This window comes from Azolla caroliniana, unplaced genomic scaffold (assembly GCF_043228905.1).
Source record: "Azolla caroliniana isolate FFs.n. ecotype wild unplaced genomic scaffold, voAzoCaro1.0.p SCAF_18, whole genome shotgun sequence".
In the NCBI taxonomy this organism is placed as follows: Eukaryota; Viridiplantae; Streptophyta; class Polypodiopsida; order Salviniales; family Salviniaceae; genus Azolla; species Azolla caroliniana.
In genome coordinates this window covers 10282472-10295614 of record NW_028230453.1, presented here as the reverse complement: position 1 = coordinate 10295614, position 13143 = coordinate 10282472, and positions in this window count along the sequence as shown.

Below are 13143 nucleotides of genomic sequence, written 5' to 3'. Positions count from 1 at the left end.
GGAAACCGAATCCCTTCTCCAGGCGTTGGCAAGCGGAGAAGGCGAAGCAGAAGCCTTTTCAGCGTATGAATCGGATTCCGAAGGGGGATACAACATGCACACGAACTACTGTAGCAGCAACGACACCCCGGGCGGACCGAAGGACAAAGGATCAGACACCTTACCGACACCGGAACCGGAAGTGTTAAGGCTGGAACCTCCGGAACCAGAAGCAGAGGAAGAGCGACCTCCGACACCGGAAGTCGAGGAGGAGAGGCCTCCATCACCAATAGAAGAGGAAAGACCACCGACGCCGGAGAAAAACCAGGAACGACCACCAACACCAACAGCCTGCGCACCGATACCGGACGACGACATGCCGTTCCAGTACTCCAAGTATAGAGATAATCTGGACGCGGAAGTTCATGTTCACGCCTTTGAACAGACATGGGAAGCAAACCATGTGTCCCAACGATTGACCCCGGAGGAAGAGGAACGCTCTAAGATAGCGGAATTTGGCGTCACATTGGAGGGATCGGCAGCAAGATGGCACCAGATGCAGGACTCGTCTACCATCACCACCTTCGCAGATTTTAAAGCTAAATTCTTGCATTTTTTCCACAAGGAGGTGGACCAGATAGTAATGGTGGGCTTGTTTTATACCATCCGATAGGAGGCAGGGGAGAGCATTCCCCAGTTTGTCATCCGGTTTCAACGGATGCATAGTCAGCTTGCCCGCGCACCCCCAGAGGAGGAATTACAGACTATATTCCTAAATGCGCTCCGGGAACCCCTACGCACGGTTTGCACGGTAATTGACTTCCGCGCAAGTACCATCGACCAGGTCATTGACCGGGTGAGAGAGATGGAAAAGACAAGCTCTTGGCTCACACTGGGAGCACTCCAACGGGCGTTACCGTCCGATGAAGACCTCCGGTTTCGGCAAGCAATACAGTGCACAACCTGCTTGAATTCCGGGCACTCGGCACTAGAATGCACTATGAGGACGCAATGTGTAATTTGTCAATCCAAGGGCCATACGATGGATAGGTGCGAGTTTAATCTATTGAACTGGCAAGCACCGCCCGTCCGACAAATAGAGCCACGCAGTAGCCGGGATGAAGAAAAGGAATGCTGGCGGCGAATGGACCGCGACCGACCGGCACAGCATGTCCGGTATGGCGATCGATGGGAGAATGATGTCTGATACAGTCATCGGTGGGATAACTACGACCGGTACGATAGATATGATTGGTACCGGGATTACAATAGACGATACGAACATTACGACCGGGAGCACTCCCCCGGGTATCGTCAGCAACGGGAGGAATACGGCAGATATAACGATCAACCTCGTCAAGAGTACCGCAATAAGAAGAACTATAACAAAAAACGGCATTTCAAAAAAGGCGGCCACCCACGGGATCCGGAACAAGGAGCTTCAAGCAGCCAATCGGCCCAAAACCCCGCGCTTACCACAGGACCTGCCCCGGGTACAACAAACAGTGCCGAATCTAGCAATACCCGGAAAGCCTACTGCTACTACTGCCGACAGGAAGGCCATTATAGTAATCAATGCCCGGCGAAGAGCTATGACAAACGACCGGCAGTAAATATGGTAGTCCCTGAAGTGGCAGATCTGCAGCAGGTGACCACAAGGTCGAAGGGCATGGCCAAGGAATGGGAGACGCACGAGACCATCCGGAAGCAAGCGACGGAATGGGTAAAGAAAGCAAACGAGCAAACCGTAACAGACTTAGAGCGGCAAAAGGAGAACACCGTAGGGCTTGCTGGCTGAGCCCGATCGTAGTCGTACCGAAGAAGAACGGAAAAATTCGAGTTTGTGTGGACTACCGGAAACTCAATGCGGCTACGGTAACAGATGCGTTTCCACTTCCGTTCACAGATGGAGTGTTGGATGCCGTCGCTGGCCATGAGGTCTATAGCTTTCTAGACGGATTCAGCGGGTATAATCAGATCCGGATGCACCCCGATGACCAAGAGAGAACGACTTTCGTCACCGAATGGGGGGTGTTTGTGGCCGTGGTGATGATGTTCGAACTCAAAACGGCACCGACAACATTCCAACGAATCATCATAGAAATCTTTGGTGAATATATCCCGGCTTTTATGCAGGTTTTCCTTGACGATTTCGCCGTCTATAGCCGGGAAGAGGATCATTTGCAGCACCTCCGTCTTTTTCTAGAAAAGTGTAGAGCGTACCGGCTAAGCTTGAATCCAGCGAAGTGTGTATTTGGTGTGTCCAGTGGAACCCTACTAGGACATATTGTGAGCAAGGAAGGCATTGCAGTTGACCCAGACAAAGTGAAAGCCATATTAGAAGCACCGGTGCCGGCAACGGCAAAGGCATTGAGCCGGTTCTTAGGCCAGATCCGGTGGCACAACCGGATGCTCCGATACTTGGCCGACCTGGCTACACCGTTGCATGCCGCGGTACATCGAACACCATTCCAGTGGACCGACACCGAGGATAGGGCGTATAGGGCCCTCACGGTACTATTGTCGTAAGCACCAGTAGTGCAGCCTCCGGATTGGAGTAAAGAATTTCATGTGTTCGTGGACGCCTCCGACATCGTAATCGGAAGCGCATTGATGCAGCTTACGGAGCCAAAGTGGTACCGGCCAGTGTACTATGCTAGCCGAAAGCTATCCCAAGCGGAACGGAACTACTCTACCATAGAACGGGAAGCTCTAGGGATGATCTACAGTGTCACAAAGTTTCGGCATTATTTATTGGGAAGGAATTTTTCCTTCCATGTAGATCATTCGACACTCCTCTACCTGGTGTCCAAGGCGTCACTCACCGGTAAGTTGGCCCGGTGGACCTTACTGTTACAAGAATTCGAGTTCGAAATATTCCACCGACCCGGTATACAGCATGCCGTAGCGGATTATTTAAGCCGATTAGAGTCTGGAGAGACGGGCGACGGAGTAGCGGACGACTTTCCGGATGCGGAGTTGTTTCGAGTCACTACGGAAACGACAGCAGATGAAACGGTGGCATAGGAAGACAAGTGGCTCACAAATATGCACCAGTTTCTGAGCACAGGACTGCCTCCGGAGGAGATGAACTGGGACGAAAGGAAATGCTTGGCGGTGCAAAGCCGACATTTCTGCTTACTGCGAGACACACTTTACCACAAGGGCGTGGACGGCATATGGAGACGGGCTGTGCGCAGCGATGAAAAGGACCTCATACTGAGGGAAGCCCACTGCGGAGTTGCCGGAGGTCACTATGCCGGAGATGCGACAACCAGGAAAATATGGCAAAGTGGCCTATGGTGGCCAACTACATTAAGAGATGTTGTACGGTATGCAAAAGAATGTGACCTATGCCAACGGAGCAAGCTCGAATGCCACACCAACCTGTACTACCACTCGAACCATTCCAGAAGTGGGGGCTGGACTTTGTTGGACCGTTCAAACCACCGACAATGAGAACAGGTAATCGGTACGTCATCCTCGCGACGGATTACTGCATGAAATGGGTGGAGGCCAAAGCCTTAAGAGACAACACCGCTGCGTCAACGGCAAAATTTCTATACGAATACATCTGGTTTCGTTACGGATGCCCAATCAAATTAATAAGCGACCAAGGGGGGCACTTTCTCGGCCAAGTAGTTGAAAGCTTGACGACATTCTATGCCGTTGTCCATAAACGGAGCACATCGTACTATCCGCAAGCAAATGGGTTAGCTGAGTCGACGAACAAAACGCTCTAGAATATCCTCCGGAAGATCGTCAACGAAAACCGAACGGATTGGGATACCAAGCTACATAGCGCGCTTTGGGCATACCGCACAACATACAAAACGAGCATCCGAACAACACCGTTCCGGTTAGCGTTCGGACTAGAGGCGGTCATGCCGGTGGAATTCCAAGTACCAAGCTTACGGATCCAGCTACGGGAACGGCTGAACGAGAAGGAGTCGGAGGCAATACAGTTAACAGCGCTGTGTGAACTCGAGAAACAACGACTGGCAAGCATCCTGCAGTTAGAATTGGAACAACGGCGATGGAAAGCATTTGTCGACCGGCACCGGAAAGGAAATGAAAAAATGTTCGAAATCGGCAAGCCGGTGTTAGTATTTCAGACCCGGATGGGCAAGATGTCGGGTAAACTACGGTTTAGATGGACCGACCCGTATTGGCTGACACGTGAGTATAATGGGTCCTACCAGTTAGGGACACTTGTCGGCGAAGTGCTAGGCAAATGGGTCAACGGATTCAGATTGAAGCCATATAGAGGACCGACGCCCAAGAACCCATTTGAGCAAAGGACCGACACCGGATTGGGAACCGGTGCGGAAACGGCAACCTGTGAGGGAAACGGCAACCACCAAGACGGAGGAGACGACAAGCCGGTAACTAGGGAGAATGAGGCGACGACAAACCGTAATGAGGCCGGTAAGGGTCCGATAGGACCAATGGACAAGTAACCTCACACTACATTTAAATAAATAAATAAATAAATAAATAAATAAATAAATAAATAAAAAGCGAAGTAATCATGCAAAAGCGAGGTATGAACAGACGAGAGAGCGAGGAGCGAAAAGGTACGTAGTGGGCATTTAAGCGCTGCCACAGGACATAATGCTATTTTAGGACACGACGTGCACACGCTCGGAAAAGGCGCCAAAATGCACAGAGAAAAACCACAGTGCATGGAAACCTTCTCATTTCGTGAACCCAGGAGCACAGAAGCACCAAGGCGTTGGCAGATCACCAGACGAGAACCTACGCACAGAGAACCCTCGCTTTCTGAACTCTCTCTCTCTCACTCTCACTCTCATCACCATCCAACCTCGCCACCACAATCTGACCTCGACACAGACATGGACCCGCAAACGTTGTCGGAAGCCGCCAAGAAATGGCTAAAGCAACACGGGGTCGAGGGCTTCTTGACGATTATGGAGGCACAGCCACACAAAGAAGCCGACAAGGTGATTAAAGAAATCGACACAGAGGTCATAACGGAGGAGGCGATCCGTGCGTTAACAGGCCTTCCGGAGGGAGGCATATTCACGATTGACAATCCGACCTCGGAGCAACTCATCAAGTATTTTGGTGAGTACTCCCTAGCCAGCAAGGGCTACCGAACACAGGGCGGCGGAGATATGCTGTTCCGCGAGATTGCCCATGTGCTCCACGAATATAGCCATGTGTACCCTAGACCCCCTGTCATGCCGCAGAACAGGGCAGGGATGATCATCGCCACCTATGAAGGGATCAAGGTTGATTGGCCAGTATTGATCGCAGACGGTTTGTGTGCGGCGATCGAGATCGTCAGAGGAAAAGACAGCAAAGAAGGCCAAGACGGACGGAAGATATGGCACGCAATAACACAATGGCTCACCTTGCTTGTGCCACCCGTCCAGCCCAAGAAGCGGGGAAGAGTGGCGGATGGCACCCCAAAGACTACTTCCAAAAGACAACAGTTGTTGGCCTCTAAGGCCACTAAGGGGAAGGCGGTGGACGCAGAACAGGCGGGAAAGGAGAGCGCCAGCCGGAAGCGGCCAACGGATGCGCAGGAGGAACCACCGGTACGGCCCGTAAAGATTACACTCTGCCGATCGGTGAATAGAGAAGCGGACCCCTTGGCGGCGAAACTTAATGCCGGGACTCAGGAAGAGGAAATAGAGGAGGAGCCTACGGAGCACCTCCAGCGACGGTTGTCAGCAAGGACCGTTGAGGCAGCCGGGAAACGTTTGGACCCTCAGACAGAGGGAACACCGGCTCCCCATATTGAGACTCCCAGGCCAAGGGAGGAACCGGAACCGGTGCGCATGGCACTGGAATCAGAAGCCCCTGCACCACCGGCAGCACCGGCAAGTCTCATTCCGCCAGAGCCGGAAAGGTCAATGCAGCCTCCCTCGGCCAACCAAGAAGAAGCGCAAGGGGAACCAGGACAGCAGGGTGGTCCACGGGCAGAAACGGAATTGCAACTCGGCGCAATCAGGCGGGACCACCCACCCACAAGCGAGCCCATCCGTCAAACCTCCGTGCAAGCGCAACAACAATGCACCGGTAGCCTGTGGCTCCGGTGGATAGGCGAATAGATTGCCGGAGCAGTGGGGTATATTGAGGCGGAAGAAAGAGCGCAAAGCGAATAGGTGCTCGTCACAACCGAACAACTAGAGACGGCCTGGTCTAGAATCCGGTGCCTTGAAAAAGACTTGGATCATGTCACGATAGAAATGGCCAAAATGGCCTTAACGGCAACACAGATCCAAGCACCGGTGACTCCAGTAAGTGTACAGAGTAAAGAAACAGACCAACCTGTACATACTAATAAGACCCCGGCAATGGAAACCGTTCCAGAGAGAGATGTGGTGCAAGCCCAAGAGCTTGCGGAATTGAGAGATGAACTTGCCGCACAAGAAGCGCTAAGGAGCCGTGAACGGGAATTGAAGATAGCGGCCGAAGCAGAATTAAAGAAGACGGCTGAGAACCTCCGCCGGGCAGAGGAGAGCCTCCGGAAAGGCCATCAAGCTTACGACTGGCTAAGGGAGGAAAAAGACAAAGTGCTATAGGAAAAGAACAAGCTGCGGAAGACGGCGGAAATGGAAATTGAACGGTTAAAGGAGGAGCTCCGCCAGAAGAAGGACCGCGAGGACCGGGCCCGTCGACAGATCAACGTACGGCTCAAGCAAAAGACAGATGATTTTGAGCACCTACACCGGGACTACAAACGGCTGGAAACGGAGCATAAGGAACGGATGGCCGAGCTTCGGCAGGAAGTTGATCGGGCCGCGACGGCACTCGCCGACGAACGAGCGGAAAATACAAGACGGTTGGACGAGGCGGAGAAGGTCCGGATGGAGCTCTAAAGGCAGCAACAGGAAGAAAGGGAGAGAGTGTCAACGGTATTGCAAAAATTACAAAGCACATATCAAGGGCAATTGACGCATTACAAGGAGCAGGCGGACGACAACGTCAAAATCATCAAGCAATTGAAGGAGGAATGACAAGATGCGGAGATCAAATCGCAGATGGGAACGGGCCGGATTCAGTGCATCCTCCGGGCATGGCTAAATCAGACAAAACGCTTGATTGACGAAAGCTCCGTAAGATGGTGGACAAAGTGGGCACAAAATACGGCGGAACTCCAATTGCTACGGGCATACATGGAAAACCGGCGGAAGGAAGGAGATGATTGTTACACGTTGACTTCCGAGAACTTCACCGCCATACGGGACGAGCTGGCCGAAGACTTCCAAGTCTTGGCGGATGAACAACTGGTGCAGGTCCGACAACTCGTAGCTTAGCTAGACGATGATAGGCTGGACGCTCAAATCCAGTTTGAGAGCTATGAGCGGTCCCGGGTTCGGGAAGAAAAAGCACGGGAAGCGGCAACGGTTAACCTTAGTGATGAGGAACCAGCGCCGGACGAGGGCTAGGCCGGAACCAGTCAACCGGAGACCACTACGACGGAGGGAGCAACGACAGTAACGCCAGTGTCAGAGCAACAAACGGAGGAGCAGCCGTAGCAGCCACCAACAGACCAGTCGCAACAGCCATCAACGGAGCAGCATCAACCACAACAACAACAACAACAACCAATTCTAGATGAACCATTGGAGACTCTCGAACAAAGCATTCTAGATATTCTGGACGAAGAATAGCAAGGGTCGGATGGTGGATTCGACGTACAAGGTACTGTCCCACGGGCGTGCCATGTGTTACTGGCCGACAAAGGAGTCCAGAGTGTGAAACGAAGGAGTTATTTAATTATTAAGGAATGGTTGTAAGTGTGCTATTAGTGTGGACGGACGGACCGGAATCGGTATGCCGTTCCGGATCCGGACCGATCCCGAACAGGTGCGGATGGCACCGTTTTGTACTACAAACCGGAAACCTATTTAAAGGCCTGGATATAATGTAATGGGGAGTGGATAATTAATGAATCTTAGTGTTTTTATCTCTCTATGTTAATTGCCATTCTGCATTCATTGTTATATCTTACGTGTGTGATTATTAAGGACGACCTTGCTAAGTAACCTAATTAAGTCGGATTAATCGTTGAGCCTAATCCTCTTGCCGTAACACCCCTTTGGTGAAGTGTCTTCTGTAGACACCCTGTGTTAGGCCATTGTCCGGCCCTAAGAGTTAACATTAGATATCAACAATAGTTTAGTTTCAGTGTAACTTATTTGGCCTTCTCCAAGATGATGCATGCAAACAATTATTTCCCGATGCCATTTCTTCCCAAGAATTTGGTTGCACAGGAAGGTTGGTGTTGGACTAAAACTCCTACTCCACCCATTGTATCTTCTTAGTGTGAACACTCCTGAAGGGAGTTAGGGCTTAATTACCCTAAGTATAAATATGGGGAACTAAGTCTTGTAAAGAAGTTTAGTGGATTTGAATGTAACCGTCTTCGCTCTCTCTCTCTCTCTCTCTCTATTGGTGTAATTGTCCCTTACATCTCTTTGTGTAACTCATTTGTTGATCGAACAATACACCATACTTCTAACATAATTCATGATTGCTTGCTCCTAATATCAAGATCCTTACATACTTCTGCACAAGTTCACCAAGGCACCACACACAGTACCATCAAGTGGTATTAGTGCGATCTTGGAACCAAGTAGTATCAAAACAAATATAGGAAGAAATAAGAACGAAAGGACCAAGCTAGAATCAATACCTCCAAACAGAACTATGGCTTCAATACCTCAAAATTTGTTGATCATCAAATGCCAAATAGAGGCGATTCGACACAACAACAAGCCAACATTGATGATAGTAGAGTAATGGTGATCACTATTGCCAAGCTGGTGAAGTTGTGACGGAATCGGAGGAAGGAAGAACCAGAATCCGAAAGCGATGTGAAAGCAGAAAAAATATTATAGAAAATAAAATAATTAGGAACGTTGTAATAAGAATAGATATTATGAGGTGGCGAATACGGAAGGATGTACGAATTTAGATAAACATCATTTTGTATCAGAATCAGATACCTATATAAGGGGTTCGGATTGTATGGATTAGGCACGAGTAATATAAGTCTTTATTGTTCTATCTTGTGTACTTGCCTTCTGCACTTTTATGTTTTAATCTTACGCATGTTCATTCATGTCTTGATTGTGATAAGATAGTACTGATTAACCGGATATTGTGTATATGTACCGGTGTTGTGAAGATTTTCGGCGATAGTGTGAAAGTTGTGAGTAACATACGAAATCAAGTGTGGTTCTTCTCACGAAATATAAAACAATAATAGTGAAGATACTATTTAAAATAAGTTTAATATCTTGGTACAAAAAGATGGAGGTCTTGAAGAGCTTTTGAATGCACTTTACTACATAACAAACGATCAACTAAGTGTGAAGTTATGTCGGTATGCAGTTCCGCTACCGAAAGATAGTTGGCAAAAGATGAAGGAAGTCGCTAATGATGCAAGCTTAAGAGATCCGAAGACAATAGGTCATGTCTTCACCGAAGAGACGAAGGGGAAGCTACGAGTTGGAAGGGAGGATTTCCATCTCCATGAAGAGGAGCGAATGTTTCGCGACATGCTTGAGAGACATGGGAAGGCTTTCGTATTTTTCCCACGAGAAATCGGATGTGTTGATCCAAGGACGATAGAGTCGATGGTAATCTTCACGGTGCCGCATGTGGCTTGGAATTTGAAACCGATATTAGTTCCTAGAGCACATCTACTAAAGCTGATCGAGCTCTTAAAGGAGAAGGTGAATATGGGAATTTTGGAACCATTGAATGCTCCTTACTCTAATAGGTGGTTCACGGTGCCGAAGAAGAATGGATCATTGTGATTCATCCAAGATCTTCAACCCGTCAACAAGATGACAGTTTGAAATGCTGGAATCGGTCCGAGCGTGGACGAATTTGTCGAGGCGTTTGCGGGCCAGTCCATCTACTCCATTCGCGATCTCTACTCTAGATATGACCAATTCCAGTTGGCAATCAACAGTCGTGACATTATGACCATGAGGACTCCGATTGGGCTCATTCGGATGTGTACCTTACCCCAAGGTGCAACGAACTCGGTGGCTCATATGGTGAATGCCATGAACAAGGTCTTGAAGGATTGCATCCCGGACATCACGATGCCATTCTTGGATGATATTCCGATAAAAGGATGTTCGGATGAGGAGAAAGATAAGGAAGGGTGTAGAAAGTTCGTCGCGGATCATATGGAAGATTGTGAGAAGGTGCTCCAAAGGCTCGAAGATGCGAATTTGACATTTTCGGGAGAAAAATCCGCATTCGGGCAACCAAAGATCTTGGTGGTAGGTCACTTGTGTGGAGCATAAGGCTGGAAGCCTTCACCATCCAAGGTGAACGGAAGAAGAATATGAAAGAAGAATGCGTAAACCAAATGGAGGTTCGAAGGTTCCTTGGAGCATGCGCGTTTATCACATCTGGATTCTGCACTGTTGTAGGTTTTAGGGTTAGGGTTAAGGACGATGATGATGATGAATGATAACTATGATGATTGGTAATGAAGATAGACATGGTGATGGAGAGTATGATGGTGAGAGAGATCATGTAGAGAAGCATTGCGGGGTGGGGGGTGGTGCCTAGAATGGCTCCACCCCCCTCCCAAGGGGTTCAACGTTAAAGGGGAGAGAGAGAGAGAGAGAGAGATTAAGAGAGAAATGTTCATTCATGTTTCATTCATTAAAGGGGTTAAATAGTACATGAGGGGGTAGATACATAGGGGTGTAAGCCCCCTCGAGCATTCATACTGGATACTCACTCACACCTCCTCGTATCCATCCACATGCACACACGTGTGCATGTGTTCACATACGTATAGACTCACAATTACATTTATGCCCCCTACACATACACAACAACATCATGATAACATTCGACCCTCACTCATCACACTTGAATCTCCGTACATCTCGTACGGGGTAACATGCACTACGCTCATGTCGCCGAGCCTTTATATGGATTGTAAAGAAAAGAATGAAGTTTGAATGGCGAGACGAGCACACAAATGCGATGTGAAGATTGAAGAAACTACTTCTTGAAGCTCCAGCACTAAGAAAGGTCGACTATACTGAAGGGAGGCCGATTTATGTGACTGTAGATACGAGCCCAACCAGAATCGGGTGGGTCATCAACCAAGAAGGAGAAGATAATGCGCGGTATGCCATCCAGTTCGGAGCAAAGGTTCTCACCAAACGACAACAAAGATACGCCCAAGTCAAGGGGGAACTTTGGGGTATTGTGTCGGCAGTGAAGACAGACAAAGACTACCTGATCGGGTCGGAAGTAATAATTGAGATAGATTGTCTCCCAATCCTCGGGATGATCTCAGGATGTGCGACACTAGATCTAGCTATGCTAAGGTGGATCGCCTATATCAAGTCTCTAAACCCAGAGATTCGCCATATTGCAGGGAAGAAGAACACCATGGCTGACATGCAGTCGAGGGCAAGATTTGAGAATGAAGGTGACATGGTTTCGGAAGATGAAGACGTCACCCTCGACTTCTTCAAGATGGCTCGACTATCAGCGGAAGACAAGGGCATGTTAACCGTCCAGGCCTTCAACGAGGACGAGTGGTTACTAATCAGCAGATTCCTAAGAACAACGACGACGGATGCTTTGTTGACGAAGGAGGAGGCCCTACGAATCCGGAAGAAAGCTTACCAATACTTCTTGAAGGGAGGATTCCTTTGGCGACACCCAAAAAGAAGGACAAGAATACCACGTCGAGTGGTGGTGAAGAAAGAAGAGCAAGTGACGCTAATGATCGAATTCCACGAGAGTGCCTAGGCAGGTCATAGAGGAACATGGGCGACGTTCGAGAAGTTGAAGGAGAAGTATTAATGGCCAAGCATGTACAAAGATGTACTCCATTTCGTGTCCACATGCGAAACATGCCAAGTACATTGGAATATACGTCATCGTGATGAGCTATGACCGACATACCTGCTCACCATACACTTCAAATGGATGGTGGATTTAGTCTCAATGCCAATGGGAGTGGGACAAATGAAGTACTTAGCTCTGGCAAGAGAAGACTTGACAAATTAAGTGGAAGGACGGGCCTTGACAAATAAGACGACGTCGGCTGTTTGCAAATTTCTACTTGAAGAGGTTGTCTGCCAATACGGATGTGTGGGAAAGATAGTTGCCGACTGAGGGGAGTTGGATGCACACGAAGCAACGAAGCATTTCGAATGACTAGGCGTGAAGCTCTCCCTCACGACTGCCTACAATCCAGAAGCGAATGGTAAGATTGAGCGAGGGCATGGACCTATCGTCAAAGCCATCGTACGAGCATGCAACGGTTGAGTCGGGACTTGGCCACGACTATTGCCTTATGACTTGTGGGTTGATAGAATGACACACAGCTCGATGACAGGGTATATGCCAACAGATCTTATGTATGGACAAAAGCCGGTAATGCTCATCGAAAGGACGATTGCCTCATGGGTAGCGATACCATGGGAGAACGAGATGAGCCGAGAAGAGTTATTAGCGGCACGGATAAGGCAACTTGAAAGAAGACCTGAAGATCTAGAAAAAGCGCGAAAGATGATGGTGGCAGCCCGAGTGAAGAACAAAATTCGGTTCGACAAGACGCATCGACTGCGTCCCAAGCAGATCGAAGAAGGAGATTGGGTATTGGTCTACGATAACAGCCTTGACAATCAACACAGTACAACAAGAAAGTTTGCAAGAAGATGGTTCGGACCGTATGTGGTGACAAGTGCCAATGATAATGCCACATACCACCTTGCGGAGCTAGACGGATCAAGGTTGGTCGTACCCATTGCGAGGAAAAGAGTAAAGATTTGGGGAAAACCATAGGAATAGAGATCCACTATAGAATGGAGAATACAAAGGAGACTATATATAACACTCCTCTTGCACAGAGGGTATCGGCCACACAGGGCTCTTGGCGTCTAAGCTCACACAGTTATGGCGTCGCTCTCTCTCACGCTCTCTCTCTCTTCTCTCGGTAACTCTCTCGCTATAGGAACTCTACACATTTGTTCTACACTAGTTCATCTGTACCATGTTTGCCCTAACTGTATTTATACTTATACACCTTATGGGATATTTACAAATGTAGTCCCTACTACTTTCATTGCTATTATTAAACTAATAGTAGTAACAATTAATCAAATGACTAGTCGCCTTGTCAATTCGACT